We start from the raw sequence: 18,842 nt of genomic DNA, 5'->3' as shown, positions 1-18,842 counted from the left end.
AAAAGTGAAACGAAAACAGTGACTATTCTCACCAGTCCAAATGAAAGGAAAAAGTAACGAACCAAAAACTGCAAACATTCCTAATGGAGCGATTTGAGACCAAGTTGCACAATAAATCACAGGGCTTTCCGTGACATTTTCACTGTCGACCACTGCCAATGTCGGCCAGGCACATGCCGTCATAGGACGAAATTTTTCCAGCAGGGTTGGGAAATCTTTCATTTTTATAGGTTTAAAAATTGAAAATAAAATTATATTGATCGTTATTCAGATTAACATGTTAAAAAAATGAATTTTTGTGCAAATGCGAACCTTATGAAGAAAGATTCGGAAATCTAAGGAAAATCGTATCTTGACGATACAACATTTCTCAACCCTGCATGCTTTAAACTGCAAACCTCATTCAATGGTATGATGTGTTTAAATATATGTACATATAAAATGCAGGGCTCTAAATTTGTGGCTCCATCGCTGTATGGACGAATGGTATAATTTCGTTTTCGCTTCACTATTCCGTCATTTTAAATAGGCTGTTTGGAAGACAAATTACGATTGGTGTTTCTATATCTAACGAAAGTGAAACAAATGTGCCGCCCAGTTTTCCCTCCACTTAAGAGAATAAAAATTGATGATTCCGATAAACGATAAATTCGTGTCCACCTGTACTAAATTAAAGCAGCTTCGACCACCATACCGGCTAATTGAGGGGGATTCCTCCACTAGAAATGAAGACATTCAAGCGGCAAGCGACACACGCCTGGAAAAAAGTTAATGTCAATGTCAAAAATATCAAAAATATCAAAAATGTCAAAAATGACAAAAATGTCAAAAATGTCAAAAATGTCAAATTTGGCAAAAATTTCAAAAATGACAAAAATGACAAAAATGACAAAAATGACTGATAATTTCCAGACCTTTTCAAGGATAAGATTTCGGGGTTTAAATGAAAGACAACTCGTCTCGTTAACGGTAGACTTAAAAAGAGAGCGTTTATTTAATCTCCATCATTAATTACAACTTTTCCCGCGTAAATACAGAAGTTTAGCGGGAAAAGGCTAGAAAACTGGCAACATTAAGCACTCAACATAAAATGGATACAATACAAAGGGTAACTCATCGACGACTGCGACGTTCGATTCAGGGTGACCATTGATGTTGAGATTCAACAATGACAAAAATGTCAAAAATGACAAAAATGACAAAAATGACAAAAATCACAAAAATGACAAAAATGACAAAAATGACAAAAATGACAAAAATGACAAAAATGACAAAAATGACAAAAATGACAAAAATGACAAAAATGACAAAAATGACAAAAATGACAAAAATGACAAAAATGACAAAAATCACAAAAATCACAAAAATCACAAAAATCACAAAAATGACAAAAATGACAAAAATGACAAAAATGACAAAAATCACAAAAATGACAAAAATCACGAAAATCTCAAAAATCACGAAAATTTATGTGGATAAATGACAAAAATGACAAAAATAACAAAAATGACAAAAATGACAAAAATGACAAAAATGACAAAAATGACAAAAATGACAAAAATGACAAAAATGACAAAAATGACAAAAATGACAAAAATGACAAAAATGACAAAAATGACAAAAATGACAAAAATGACAAAAATGACAAAAATGACAAAAATGACAAAAATGACAAAAATTACAAAAATGACAAAAATGACAAAAATGACAAAAATGACAAAACTGACAAAAATGACAAAAATGACAAAAATGACAAAAATGACAAAAATGACAAAAATGACAAAAATGACAAAAATGACAAAAATGACAAAAATGACAAAAATGACAAAAATGACAAAAATGACAAAAATGACAAAAATGACAAAAATGACAAAAATGACAAAAATGACAAAAATGACAAAAATGACAAAAATGACAAAAATGACAAAAATGACAAAAATGACAAAAATGACAAAAATGACAAAAATGACAAAAATGACAAAAATGACAAAAATGACAAAAATGACAAAAATGACAAAAATGACAAAAATGACAAAAATGACAAAAATGACAAAAATGACAAAAATGACAAAAATGACAAAAATGACAAAAATGACAAAAATGACAAAAATGACAAAAATGACAAAAATGACAAAAATGACAAAAATGACAAAAATGACAAAAATGACAAAAATGACAAAAATGACAAAAATGACAAAAATGACAAAAATGACAAAAATGACAAAAATGACAAAAATGACAAAAATGACAAAAATGACAAAAATGACAAAAATGACAAAAATGACAAAATTGACAAAATTGACAAAAATGACAAAGATTACAAAAATTACAAAAATGACAAAAATGACAAAAATGACAAAAATTACAAAAATGACAAAAATGACAAAAATGACAAAAATGACAAAAATGACAAAAATGACAAAAATGACAAAAATGACAAAAATGACAAAAATGTCAAAAATGACAAAAATGACAAAAATGACAAAAATGACAAAAATGACAAAAATGACAAAAATGACAAAAATGACAAAAATGACAAAAATGACAAAAATGACAAAAATGACAAAAATGACAAAAATGACAAAAATGACAAAAATGACAAAAATGACAAAAATGACAAAAATGACAAAAATGACTAAAATGACAAAAATGACAAAAATGACAAAAATGACAAAAATGACAAAAATGACAAAAATGACAAAAATGACAAAAATGACAAAAATGACAAAAATGACAAAAATGACAAAAATGACAAAAATGACAAAAATGACAAAAATGACAAAAATGACAAAAATGACAAAAATTACAAAAATGACAAAAATGACAAAAATGGCAAAAATGACAAAAATGACAAAAATGACTAAAATGATAAAAATGACAAAAATGACAAAAATGACAAAAATGACAAAAATGACAAAAATGACAAAAATGACAAAAATGACAAAAATGACAAAAATGACAAAAATGACAAAAATGACAAAAATGACAAAAATGACAAAAATGACAAAAATGACAAAAATGACAAAAATGACAAAAATGACAAAAATGACAAAAATGACAAAAATGACAAAAATGACAAAAATGACAAAAATGACAAAAATGACAAAAATGACAAAAATGACAAAAATGACAAAATTGACAAAAATGACAAAAATGACAAAAATGACAAAAATGACAAAAATGACAAAAATGACAAAAATGACAAAAATGACAAAAATGACAAAAATGACAAAAATGACAAAAATGACAAAAATGACAAAAATGACAAAAATGACAAAAATGACAAAAATGACAAAAATGACAAAAATGACAAAAATGACAAAAATGACAAAAATGACAAAAATGACAAAAATGACAAAAATGACAAAAATGACAAAAATGACAAAAATGACAAAAATGACAAAAATGACAAAAATGACAAAAATGACAAAAATGACAAAAATGACAAAAATGACAAAAATGACAAAAATGACAAAAATGACAAAAATGACAAAAATGACAAAAATGACAAAAATGACAAAAATGACAAAAATGACAAAAATGACAAAAATGACAAAAATGACAAAAATGACAAAAATGACAAAAATGACAAAAATGACAAAAATGACAAAAATGACAAAAATGACAAAAATGACAAAAATGACAAAAATGACAAAAATGACAAAAATGACAAAAATGACAAAAATGACAAAAATGACAAAAATGACAAAAATGACAAAAATGACAAAAATGACAAAAATGACAAAAATGACAAAAATGACAAAAATGACAAAAATGACAAAAATGACAAAAATGACAAAAATGACAAAAATGACAAAAATGACAAAAATGACAAAAATGACAAAAATGACAAAAATGACAAAAATGACAAAAATGACAAAAATGACAAAAATGACAAAAATGACAAAAATGACAAAAATGACAAAAATGACAAAAATGACAAAAATGACAAAAATGACAAAAATGACAAAAATGACAAAAATGACAAAAATGACAAAAATGACAAAAATGACAAAAATGACAAAAATGACAAAAATGACAAAAATGACAAAAATGACAAAAATGACAAAAATGACAAAAATGACAAAAATGACAAAAATGACAAAAATGACAAAAATGACAAAAATGACAAAAATGACAAAAATGACGAAAATGACAAAAATGACAAAAATGACAAAAATGACAAAAATGACAAAAATGACAAAAATGACAAAAATGACAAAAATGACAAAAATGACAAAATTGACAAAAATGACAAAAATTACAAAAATTACAAAAATCACAAAAATGACAAAAATGACAAAAATGACAAAAATGACAAAAATGACAAAAATGACAAAAATGACAAAAATGACAAAAATGACAAAAATGACAAAAATGACAAAAATGACAAAAATGACATAAATGACATAAATGACAAAAATGACAAAAATGACAAAAATGACAAAAATGACAAAAATGACAAAAATGACAAAAAAAATGAAATTTTACTTACTTTTTTGAAGATTATTTGTTTTATTTTGTAAGCTGTTTAAGTTTAGGAAATATGATATGAAACTTATTACAAAATATTTTCTTACACATTTGATTTCAATTTTCTCCAAATAGATGTGTTGCAACGTTGACAGAGGTTAAGCTAGTTATTTAAAAAACACTATGTTTTGATTTCAAAACCATAAAAAGGTTCAAATTGTTGCTTCAGATTGACTATAAAACCACGATTTTGCGTGTAGCGACCAAGGACCAGAAACGGAACATCTTTCCGGGTTTCCTTTTCTTGGCCCAAAGTTCACATTGTCAGTGGAGTCTCCTGTCTTCTTCTAGAAAAGTGGGAGGCATTCCGTATACCTATTTATTTAATATGTGTTTCTCTATATCTCTTAATTTTGCCACCCTTAAACGTAAAAGAGAACAAAAAAGACGAAATGAACAATTTATACAGCTCCCTGAAACATGTGTTATTACACCTCTCCTCATCTGCAGGCTAAAGCTTAGTTCTTTTAGAAATGGGACACTTTCATTTGCTAATAGCTCGTTAACTAGTTATTGGATATTGAAAATTTTGACAGCATTTTGTTTCCTGTAAAAAGTACTATTCGACCTATTTTTTTCAAAATTTAAAATTTACGCGTTTTTGAGATATGTACGATGCAAGAGAAAAAGAAAAAAATAATTTTGCACAGTTTCCTTGAAAATACGTCATTATCAAATTGATAGCTGACAAAACCGTTGATTATTCAAAGAATTACTGAGTTTTTGTGGTGGATAAGTATGCAAACACTGTCAATAATGTCCACAAAGTTTAAATCAAGCATTGGAGAGAAGCACATGATCGCCAACAACGGTTAAAGATCATCAAGGAAGTCAAGTCTCATACCAGCATTTTTAATTTTCAATAAACGAAAAACTAAGGGTAGATCGCTGAAATGTCCAAAACAATTTTCTCCTTTAAGCTGAAAGTGTTGCCGAGTGATGACTCATTGAAATCCAACATCAAACAACTATTTTTTGATAGTTCCAAAGCTCTTAAGCTTTAAAACCGGTACCGAAAAAAAAAAACGTTCAAAAATGTGGTAAAAAATAATCAAATTTGTTCATTTCGAATTAACTGTATCCACCAAAATGCTTCCAGTTTCCAGTTTCCAGAGAAGTATTGGACCAAAAAGTCTCAGAAATTGAAGAAGGAGGGTGAAGCCACCTAAAATATAGATTTTACGAAGTATAAGTTGGAGAAACTGATCAATACCATGACTGAAAAAAGTGTGCGCTGGCTAATGGGAGATACCGAGAATAAAGTTGAAATTTCTTTAACAAAAAACGGTAAATATTTTTTTTCAAAATTTTTCATGAAAGATCATAACATTACCTTCTTTTTCTTCATAGAAAGTATTTCGTTCAAACGAATGGTTTTTTAGATACAGGCATTCGTAACTGTCCCATTTCTAAAAGAACTAAGCTTTATAAGGAAGCCGGAGGTTCCTTTCCCCTAATATATGATTGGATGTGGACTGTTGTTGTGTATAGTGCAAGAAAAAGGGATGGAGCAAAAGAAACCCCCCAGAAAGCTGCCACAGCCATTTTCCACGATAAGGTCAGTTTGGCGACCGTATAAGATTGCAGGATATATGGACGTTGGACGAATTATGGCCATTGATATGGGACTTCATGCATGTGACTTCGTGACACCGAGCGCTTTGAAATGGGTTTCCTGTGACTTTCGGTGAAGGGAAATCGGCAGAGATGGAAAGGAAAAAAAAGGAGCACTATTTAAAGTGATAAATGTTCAAGTTCCCCCTTGAAAGCTTCCAGCGATTGCTATAATTTCTTACTGACTTACAACTACTGCACGGAACTGATGGGTTACAAAGTTAAGTAAACAGCGTTAAGTAATTTACAACCCCGGCAAGCTTATTTAGTAATCCTGCTCAGTAACGATTTAAATTGCTGGTGCTCGTTACCTTTAACATAATTTTCCGAACCTAATATACATAGATAGGTATATTCAAAGTTTACAATGTCAGCCACTTTCTGACCGTTTGTTTTTAAGTGAGGCGACTTGCATTGCAAGTATTTTCCTTCCATCCTTCTCCGGTGCCTAACGAGGTAGAAAACTTTTACGCCGGGAGGCATTTTACGAGGTACCACTCATTTTGAACATTCACGGTGCAAATAATCTCTTTTCCACTGGACGGTTTTATGCTGTGCTCGCGGTGCATTTTCAGCAGCGCCAACACTTATAGACTATGTATTACCTACATAGATATACATTAGGGTGGCAGTCAAATGGGCAAGGCCGAATTTTTAAACCCGACCATATACATTTTGAAAATTGAACCAAGAAAACTGACCTCTGCCAAATTTCTGCTCAATCGGACTTGGAGTGCCTCAAAGCGCTTAAAGGTTCGATTTTTTCTCAAAAAAAACACGCTGGGCGGGACATGTTGCGAGAATGCCGGATGACTGTCCTGCAAAACAGGTGTTCGCCACGAATCCGGTAGGAACAAGACGAGCAGGGGCGCAACGAGCAAGGTGGTTAGACCAAGTGGAGCGTGATCTGGCGAACGTGGGGTGCCCGAGAAATTGGAGAACGGTTGCCATGGACCGAGTGAATTTTAGGAATTATGTTCGTCAAGTTATGTCGTAAGACGGAATACTATATAAATAAAAATAATAAGGGGGGACCACAGGAAATCCGGAAAATCGATGCCAATCCAGATTGCAATGACAAATGACTTAAAAATGCATAGAACGTCGAGATCTGGTGTTATCTAAGGGAAAAAAAATTGGCCAAAAATTGATTTTCTTGGACCAAGTCCGTTTTCCGAAAAACGACTTAGTCCAAGAAAATCAATTTTTGACAATAATGCTCATTCGAGGTAGCACCAGACTTCGACGTTTTATGCATTTTAAGTCATTTGGCACCAAAATTAAAATTTCGATTTTTCCGATTTCCTTGATGATTTTTGAGGGTAAAGAACCGAAACTTTGAGCGCTTTGAATCAAGTCCGATTGAGCTGAAATTTTGCTAAGGTCAGTTTTTTGGGCCAATCTACGAAATTTATTGGTCGGTTTTCAAAATTCGATCATGATTTACATAATGCCACCCTAATATACATATGAGATAGATAGAGACGAATTAAAACATACCTAGGTTTATGCCTCTGATGCTATTTTTCCCATCAACCACCCCAAATACACTAACGTTGTTTTGCATTTAAATCGAAACGGGACTGCCAGTGCACATGCAATGCTAACTATCAGTTGAATCGAAGGGCCACAGCCTGTAGACTCACAGATAGCAGAAAGGATGTTCAGCTGCATCCTGAAGAATATATTCTTCATTATTATTATTCTTTATTTCTATATTTCTCTTTTTAAAAAAATACTTACAATGAATTTCTGCAAAATACAAACAGGTGTTATTTAAAGTGAGGCCGCCAGACAAGTTTTAAGATTCAATTGGCCCGTTCGTTCAAAAGGTTGCTCACCCCTGTTCTAGATAACTTAGGCTTGCCAGATACTTTCAGAAAAAAGCGGGACATTTCACGAAAAAAAGCGGGACACAGCGGAAAAAAGCGGGATATTTAGGAAAATTTTAAAATGACCCTAATTGTGTAGCCAAACTTATACGTTAACAATCCGCCAAAGTTGTTCATAGAAAGTACACTGAGGGTTTTTAACGCAGATTGATTTTGCTCAGTTTTTCTTACACGACATCTATTTACATTGATTTTTGCACCGTGTTGTTTTCCACGATTCACGAAAATTAACACGTTATTTGAAAGAAAATATTTCAAGTCGTACATGTGAATGGCGGATTTGATACCGCGTTAAACACCACTGTGTAATTTTTATAGAATTAGTTTGTTTGGTAATTTGATTAAAAGTTTGAAAACATGAAAAAAAACTTCAATCCATCAAAGTATATAAAGACAATTGAGTCGAAAAAGGTGGTGTATTGAGGTTTCGGGATTATTTTCTATGAAAAAGCATCGTAATCGTCTTAGAATACTTTTATTTTTAATTAATTTGTCTTTCCCCGATGCGTTTTCGTTAGAATTGAAAAAAAAAAATCTGAGTGTATATTTCGTCCCCACCAAAAGGAAAACAAGAATACGAATACGAATATAATTTTACAAGAGAACTCGTGTAATATTAAATATATTTTTCATTATAATATTTGAAAATATAACTAAGATTCCTTAGAAAAAGTTTATCTCTAAAATTCTATTATTTATAATTATCTGGAGGCAGCTTTAACAAAATATTTTTTCATATTTTGGCTTACGTACTGCAAGAACACTTAACTGAATCAGGATCTTACTGTAATGCAAAGAGCTTTAGGGCTGTCCCATCGGTAGATGCAAAACACGGTTTTCGACCACGCTAAAACATTTCGGCTGGCACCGGTGGCGTAAATTGCTGTTTTAGCACAGTTATCGATTTCAAAATTCCCAACAGTTATACGCCTTTGTTCCAAATTCATGCAAATTTGGAACAGGATTTCAAAATATACGACAGACCGATTTAGTTCACGGTGAGAAAATTTTAGCCAACAATGATTTCTTTCACACATGTTTGGGTAACATTGGGTGTGATAATAGTTTCTTTTTGAGATATTATTTGAATGTTTTTTTCGTTTCAACCAGCCTATACGTAACATAAATTGAGAATAGATGTTAATAAAAACCATACCAAGTATAAATAATAGATGTCACATTATTCTCGATTAAATATAATTAAATAAAAAGCTTTTCATTTGGGCTCGACGAATTAGTGAATCCAGTCAGCGTTCTAAAATTTGAAAAAAAAAAACGAAAAGAAAATTTCAATACTTTTTCGATGAGGTAAATTAAATATTTAATTGTTTATGTTTATTGTTTGTTCTATAATTTTTGTTTTATTTGAGATATTGAGAGATTTTTAGTTTCGTATAGATTGCTCGGAGTTTTCGTCAATAGCAGCATATTTTTCTGTATCCATACATAAATTTACTAAGTGAAACAAGTTTTTGTCAAACAAAAATGTCGACAAATCAAAGGAAAATTTCCTTTGACTTTGGGATAAACATTTCTCATTTCCTTTATCAATGTCAGCAATAACTTGAAAAAAAAATTGCTTTTTCATTTCATTTTAACAAAACCTTATCCCATTGATTCAAAGCAATTTGATTGAATTAATTGAAGAATTGTTTCAATTGAGCTTTTTTCCTCGTTGTGTAGTCATGTTTGCTTTTAAATTAATGTAATCCTGGTAGAATAGTTGAAATCATTGTTCTGTCAAAAAGAATATTCGTAGAATTAATTTTAAGACAATTAATCGTGAAACTCAAAACTTATGCAATTTTTCTAATAAAATGGGTTTTTTCTTCTCAATTATTGAGTGTCTGCAATGAAAGTGTTTCCGTTTTAAATTTGCTCCTACACCGGTGGGGAGTGGGTGTTTTAGCCGATTCTAAAATTTCAAATTGTGCTTAAACTGGTATACTTAAAACCAATATTTACGCCTGAACCGTTGGGAGGGCCCTTAGATTTATTCTGTATTGTCTTATCACGGTGTGTTTATAGAAGATGTTTAAAAGAAAAAATACAGTAACTCTAATTTTTTCAGAAATGGAAAATTTAGCCTTTTCTGAATCATTTTCAGGCAAAATTAAAATATTTGGTCGGTGAGTTCCCATACGTTTTGTTTTTTTGAAGATTTGTAGTCCATATTTAGAAATTTTTAGCTGTAAAATTATTCCAGTGCAATGGAATAGTAACTTTTTTCATTGAAAGTTTATTTTTTTATTTTTATCCAAGTTTTTGTCATACTGAAACAATAAAAAATTTTAACGCCTGGAAAGATGTGATTTATATTTTCAGAAAAACTCATTTTTTTATGAATTTTTTATTTAAAACTTTATTATTTGTGATATCATTACTTTAATTGGTGTAATCTCAATGTAACTTTAATTTATATTCGTATGTGTATATCTTGGAGAACTTATTCTAGTTAAAAAAAAAATGATACAGGAACAAGAACAGTCAAACACCTTTTGATTGGTTTTTAACAAAATATTTAAAATCTTTTCTGTTTTTCAAAATTGTTCTTTGAAATATTTCAACCATATGCAGGCTCGCCCTTTAGAAAACATAAATAAAATTTTTGATGGCACCACTCTTTTGAACGCATTTTTGAACTTTGTTTACCTTAGTTTAATTTTAAACATTTCCTAGCAGACCAGTTTTCAATAGAATTTAAAATATAAAATTTAGTTAAAAGTACTTGCACTGGAATCTGTTTATATTTCGCTACATAACATTCATGTTAAATTTGTTTTTTTTCCCATATTTAGGTGAAGAAATTTTCTATCAATCATTTGAACTTCATTTTTGCTAAAGAATTGAAATATTGACGATATTTTGGATTTCATGATCAACAAAACGATGAAAAACGATTTTTTTTTACAAGAGAAATTTGAATTTCATCGGCGTTTTTAGACAAGATTTATGCGTTTTATTTTTTTTATGGGTTTCTATGGTTTATTCAAATCAAGGATTTCAATAATTTTTTCCATAATTGATATAAAATTATAGAAGTCATGATTGTTTAACTGTAACATTAATGCTTCATTAAGGTTCTATTTAATAATAAAGTAATAGTTCAGTGTACAGTAGAATAACTAAAATAAGTAAGGGATAAAAAAAATATGATGAGTCTTACACGCTGCAGGCTAGCTTGCTATCGATCATTTGCAATTCACTTTCGCAATTCACAACAATTCTCTTGATTTTTGTAAATTTTAGATCGACAAAAAGTTTGAAATGCATTTTTTGGAAAAATTTCAAATTTATCAGAGTTTTAGACTAGATTCATCCATTAAATAAAATTATTTCCAAAAAAAACTATAAATTCAATTTAAAACAAAAAATATTTAAATAATATAGTGGGTTGGAAAGCATAGAAGCGTAGATTATTTAAGCTTAACAGCCTAATGCTCTTTGAATAAAATGGAAGAATCACAGAGTACAGCAGGGTTACAAAAATTGGACTGGAAAATGATTCAATAAATAAGTTAAAGGAAACTCCGAGTTTTTCATTATCATTGTATTAAAAGACAGTAACAAATTAAACTAGATTGAACTGCTGTAGTGATTTGCCTTGAGTCTGAAGTGCAGATGGAATTTTGAGACAATTAAATCAGGAAGTATAAATAATAATATCTTTTTAAAAAAATTTTCAACTGATCGTTTACTTTTGAATATTGATTTTCTTAATTTTTAAAAGCTTCAGATAAGACAAACGTTTCTACTCCAGATCGAATAACGATAAGCGTTATCACAAAAAAAAGTATAGCGCTTCCTAGTGTTAACTTATTTTCTTAATGATTAAGCTTTTTTATGAATAAAATTTCCTCCAGTGTTGCCGCAATCAGAAAATCTAAAGACAATGGATTCAAATAGATTCATATATGGATTCTAGATAATTCTAATAATTTCAGATAATTTGACCCTCTCAGACTGCTGACAGGATTTGCCAGCCAATATTAAAATTTAAGGATTAGAATATACCTTTTTAGCATATTTTAACGTTTAAACAGCGCTGTTACTAATAAAAATAAAAAAATAAAAAAAAAGTTTTTCAAAGTTTTTGATGACATTGTTGAGTTATTTGTATAATTTAAAAGTAGTGAAAGTCAAAATTTAGATAATTAGCATTTGTGAAACTATATAACACTAAAAATATATTTATTTTTTTAAGAATTCAAATAGGAAAATTTCAAAAAAAAAATTTGTATGGGGGGTCACCGACAGAATATTTTAATTTTTGGTGAAAATGAACCGCAAAAAGCTCTACTATCAGCCCATGCAAAAATTAGCGTTACTGTATTTTTTTTCTTTAAGTCCTTCTACGAAACACACCGTGTTATATAAGCTATGAAAAATGCTGCTTATTTGGAGAAAAAAGTTTATTTGAAAAATTTCTGTTCATCATAGAATTAAAAGTAAGACTAAAGTTCGATTTTTTCCTGTGTCAGTCAGATAACTTTGTAAAAGTTTTCCAAGAAAAAAAGCGGGACATTTTGAGGAAAAAGCGGGACAGCGGGACATTCAACAAAAAAGCGGGACATGTCCCGCTTTTGCGGGACGGATGGCAACCCTAAGATAACTTCTATGATGTGTAATAGTATTGAACAAAGGTACATATACATATTATTTTCAAAAATAAAGGAGAGTGGGGTATCATGGGTCACTTTTTTTTCTCTGTTTCATAACTTTTTTTATTGTAAAAGATAAAATGAAAAAAAATAAATGGAAAGGTTTTCTACATTTTTAAGGTATCATTAGGCATTTTTTATTATTTTTCAAATACATCAATTTCCCGAGTTCTGACTGTTTTAAAAAAAGTTTTTCTTTTTGGATTTTGAAAAACTGTGGGGAAACGTGGGCCACCAAATCTAAATTGACTAAATACCGTGCAAAAATTATGAGTTAACCCAAAACTGAAATTTCAAAATTTATTTAGTTATTTTAACCTTCCAAAGCCGTTCGCTAAATATCCGTTTCGAGGAAATTTGAGTTGAAGTTTGATTTCGTTTTCCTGGCTGTAAATGTTAACCGATTTAAATGATATCATATTTATTGTGTAGGTAATTTATTCTTATAACTCGACATAACTTATTACTCGACAAAAAATAAATAAAGTCGATATGTATTACCAGGTTATCAGAAACTGGTTCAGAAAGTTAAAAGTCCGTAAAATCTATTTTATTTTTAAAATACTCATATATGAGTCATAACCAGTGATGGTAAATTTCGCCCGTCACGCTTGACCCGATTAGTTTTGTTTCATCAAACGACTGGCACTGTTCTCAATTGACGGAGCCTCACTACTCGCATGACGGATAAAGCACGACAACTTTCAATATTTCTCCATCATGCGACTGGCGAAGCTCCTACACATGGTCAAATTTCTCCTGAGAGTGACTGGCAAATCTCTTCACACTTCGATCGGCTGCTGACGGCAGGTACAACTAATTGAACGACTTGCTGGCAGAGAGCAACAATAGCAATAAAAAACTGAAAACGAGCTTGCTGGCAGGAGCAACAATAATAATAAATGCGTTTCTTTTTCGTCATCGGTCGTTTGAATGCGATTCCTTGACTAGGTTATTATTTAAGCTTCAAATGAATGGGGAATGAATGACTGGCAAACGAAGTGACTGGTCGTTAAGGAACAGTCAATTGAGTTTGACGGACCAAGAGGCTTCACAGTCACAGCTTCACGCCTCATGACGATGATATTTGCCAAGCCTGGTCATAACTTCTGACAGCTTTTCTGTATTTAAGTGTTTCATTGATGTTTAAAAGTGCCAAGAATCCATCCATCCGACAATGTATAGATATGTTGGGGTCCAATGAAAGTTTTGACCGCTATGACAGATCTTCCGGTTGAAAAAAAAAATCTTACTTTAAAAAAACGACATCCAATTTAGGCTTTGCTTAGCTGTATTTCATTTCTTAATGAACAGATTTACAAAACTCAAATCGTAATTTTTTGGCAGCAGCAGCCTTAAATATCTGTGATTCTAAATGCAAATCCGATTTAATCCACCGGAAGGCCAAATCAAAACAATCAGCAGTAGCAGCCTTAAATATCTGCGCTCCTAACGCCAATTCCGTCTTATTCCATCGGAAGACCAAATCAAAACAATCAGCAGGAGCAGCCTTTTATATATCTGCGCTTCTTACGCCAATTCCATCTTATTCCACCGGAAGGCCAAATGAAAACAATCAGCAGCCGCAGCCTTAAATATCTGCGCTTTTTCCGCCAATTCCGTCTTATTCCATCGGAAGGCCAAATCAAAACAATCAGCAGCTTTAAATATCTGCGCTTCTGACGCCAATTCCGTCTTAGTCCACCGGAAGGCATAATCAAAACAATTAGTAGCAGCAGCCTTAAATATCTGCGCTATTTGTGCTTACTCGTGATTTTACGAATCTCAATTCACAGATTCACTTCTACACGTCTGTCGCTCACAATAATAAATCAATGACTGACTTTGTTTTGTTTGTTTGCCTAGTGTTGCCAAAATAGCAAACGTTGCCATAGTTATTTATTTCATTTTATTTATCTTCAATACAACTATTATTTTATTTTATTTTTAATTAAATTTGATTTATTTTCTGCATATCCTTCATCTCATCCCTACAATTTGATCATTATTTTCATAGAACATACTTGGTCCGTCAAAATTACCAGTAAATCAGTATATTGGAATGATGATAAAGATGTTTGAAATGTGCGCTTCGGGTCATATTGACCCGAACAGCTTTGGAGGGTTAAAGCAATTTCAGATGAGGAAATAAAACAGAGAGTTGTTTTTTTTTTAAATTTACAACTAGTTTATTAAAGGCCTTTTACTTTTACAAAGTTTAAATGTGCCGAGGGTCTTGTATCACTGGTTAGTATGAAGGGGGCCGTAATAGTCGCGGCAACTCAACAGTTAAAACAAAAAAAATTAAATAAGGGAAAGGAAGGGGTTTATAGGGTTTATTCTTCGATATCAGTTTTCCATTAGGGTCCGGTGGTGGCCTCCTGTAGCTGTAGTTTCGGTAACAGAGAGTTGTGTATGATAGAAAAGTTCCTAAAACCTGACATGCGAAAGTTTCGGCTAAATGCCATACATACACTGTAAATTTTTGCCTCGATTTCCAGCAAAAAAAATTGCAGAAACGTTCAGCAATCCAATTTTTTGCTGGAAACCAGCAATCGATTTTCAAATTGCTGGATTTTTCAGCATTCGGTTATGTGCTTGTCATTTTTGCTGAAAAATCAGCAATCGGTTTTCAAATTGCTGGACTTTCCAGCAATTGATCTAGTTTGCTGGAAAATCAGCAATCGAGTTGTCAATTTGGAGTTAGTTTTTGTTTCGTACGCTGAAGTAAGGTGAGATTCTATTTTACGAATTTAGGTTAAATTAATATAATTATTTTATTTTCCTCTATATTCTAGCAACCAGGCATCAAGTCAAGGGTAAGTTTTTATTGTACAGGTAGATATTCCATAGAAGATACTAATCAAAACTATTTTTACAGGTGGCGGATGATCAACACTGCGGCATAAAGCGGCCACCCCAGAGCCGGTTTTAGAAAGTTGTAATAAAAAGTTTTTTTTTTTTTAAATAAATAAAACCCTTATTGAAAATGGGAGAAAATAATTTTTTTTATTGCTTATTATATGCACAGCCAATATTAAACTGTAATTTTGAATTGAAATATAAATTTCGTACTAAATACTGCCGGTTGTGTTGAAAGAAATAGCTGGTTTCCAGCAATCTGGATTGCTGATTTTCCAGCTATTTGAATTGCTGGAAACCAGCATTAACGTTTGCTGTTTTTTTCAGCAATTGAAATTGCTGGAAATTTTGCTGGAAAGTCAGCGGGACAAAAACCAGCAAAATTTTGCTGGTTTCCAGCAAAAAAAAATTTGCTGTGTACACTGTAAATTTTTGTCTCGATTTCCAGCAAAAAAAATTGCTGGAAAAGTTCAGCAATTCAAATTTTTGCTGGAAACCAGTAATCGGTTTTCGAATAGCTGGATTTTTCAGCATTCGGTTGTGTTCTTGTCATTTTTGCTGAAAAATCAGCAATCGGTTTTCAAATTGCTGGACTTTCCAGTAATTGATCTAGTTTGCTGGAAAATCAGCAATCGAGTTGTCAATTTGGAGTTTGTTTTTGTTTCGTACGCTGAGGTAAGATTCTATTTCACAAATTTTGGTCAAATTAATATAATTATTTTATTCTCCTTTATATTCTAGCAACCAGATAACAAGTCAAGGGTGAGTTTTTATTGGACAGATAGATATTCTCTAAAATATTTTAAACAAAACTTTTTTTACAGGTGGCTGTTGATCAACACTTAGGCACAAAGCTGCCAGCCCAGAGCCGGTGTTATAGAGTATTTATGCGTGTTGATCGTATTGAAATTAACTAAGAATTTCAAAAAATATTGTTCAACTTTGATGGGCCATAACTTTTATAATACTCAAAATGACGAGTTCAAACCTCTGAGTTTTGTTATTCGAATTAAAATGTTATTATTTCACTGAATCAATAACTGCAATTCTCATTTGAAAAAAGTAGTGCATTAAAGGGTTAATCATTTTTTTTTTGTCGTTTTTTTTCATTTCTGTTATTTTTGTCATTTTTTTCTGATTTGTAATTTTTTTGTGTGTTTTTGTCATTTACACTGAACAAAATCGGGCTATAAGCTTTATTAGAAATTCTAGTATTTTCGCACTACTAGAAAATCCAATACTTTTTATCAATAGAGAAAGGATTGAATTTATAGGAATTCCAATGAATTTTAAAGCAAGCCAAATTCATAAAATTTATTGTTTAATGTAATGAAATGAATGATTTTATCGCGTAATAAAATATGCTCGTTCAGTTTATTAGTTTTATTTAAATTTATTTCCAAGTTGAATAATTATTTGAAGTTTTTATTGATGGTTAATACATTTTATTCTCGCCTACCAAACAAACTCGATCGACAATTTCACACACAATTCACTGCTTTCTGGAGGACTAGCAATGTACCGACAGTTCATCTGGGATATGATCAAATTTTTCGTTTAAACCGGGTGTGGTTAAGGTGGTGGCCGCTGACCACATTTCGTATTGCAATCTGGTGTTTCCATCTGTAGACTACATTAGATTTATTTTTTTCTGACTATCCTGACAATTTGATGTAATCTAAAAGCAAACCACAATTTCAATTTCAACATAAATTAATTTTTAAAATCTTACTTTACTTTACTCGCAGCCGCTCAAATCCGGAGTTTTTCTTCTGGGCTGCTCCCCCTCTGGGATACAAAGATTTACCTAAAGAAGGATACATTTATCATCAATTTCCACGGCGCATTTTGAAATTTAGCAATTTCTATTTCAATAATCACATTAAAAACAATTTACTTACCAATCAAAAAACCAACAAACTTGAAACGAACTCAAGTACACGGAAAGGACGAATTATCTCGCCAAATGTACTTTTTTTCAAACTGATGAAATTTATAGGAAATTCTTGTATACTTTGCTTGGCACAGAAAATTTTTGTAATCCATTGGACTTTCTTATAATTTTTACTGGATTTATCTTTAGCCTCTATTAGTACCAGAACTATAAGATTTATTGGATCGATCTTTTAAATTTCATAGCCAGGTTTGGTTCAGTGTATGTAATTTTTATCACTTTTTAAATTTTAGTTAGTTTTGTTGTTTTTGTCATGTTCGTCATTTTCCTCATTTTTGCTAATTTTTGTTCATTTTTATTGAAGTCTTCCAATTTTAAGTCTTGAGAAATCTTTCAACTTGTGGTTGCGGCAAAGGTTACCATGACATCGAGCATATTGTTTGGTCGTGTGAGGTCCATCTTGTCGCTAGAACGAATTTCATAGACTCCCTTCGGGCCCGAGGAAAACCACCTTATGTTCCTGTGAAAATGTACTGGCCGTGATAGATTTGGACTACATGTTCGAAATATACCTTTTTCTTAAAGCTATTGATCTTCATCTATATTTTTTTTTTATTTTCATATTTCCCTATATCTATATTCTTTTCTATTCTAATAAAAGTGATGAACTAGATTTAAGCACACCATTGTAAACCAACAAAATGAGTTATGCTCCTTACAGCCTAAAGGTATGAGCCGTTTCGAATAAAGATGTTACAAAAAAAAATCTTTCAACATTTTTCCGTTTCATTTTTTTTAGAATTGAATGTAATATTATGTAACCGTCAACCCTAGCCAAACATTAAATTTTCTAAAGTTTCCTACACCGAAAAAACTTTTCACATGAACGCTACGTGAAAATGTACATGGATTTTTGCCATCATGAAAATCACGTGGAACCTACGTGAATTTCAGGTAGCAATCAGAGCTCGCACAGCAAGCAAAATTCACGTAATTTTCATATGCGCTGTAGGTGAGTTCTATTTGAAGTGTATGTGGAAATAACGCAGATCGAATGTGAATAGGGATTCGTTTTGCTACATGCCTTTCACATAAATTTTGTTAAAGATGAACGTAGGTTAATGTAGTTAGTCCTTTCCGAACAAATAAATAAAAATGTTTTAATTTTGTAGACACATTTTATTTTCTGGAACAATTGATATAACACCAAGCACGCACTGTACACTTCACTTCACTTTTTTATTTAAAAATATTTCGCCGCGACAATTTCATGAATGTCCCTTGTTAGCCGTTGCCTGTTCGTCCCAGCTGTTCAATTCCAAATTCTGCTGAAAAGGGAAAAGATGTTAACAAAAATCACACAACAAAATATTTAGGTATATATAC

Source organism: Uranotaenia lowii, chromosome 3, assembly GCF_029784155.1.
Source record: "Uranotaenia lowii strain MFRU-FL chromosome 3, ASM2978415v1, whole genome shotgun sequence".
NCBI classification, from domain to species: Eukaryota; Metazoa; Arthropoda; class Insecta; order Diptera; family Culicidae; genus Uranotaenia; species Uranotaenia lowii.
Note: the sequence above shows the minus strand (reverse complement) of the source record.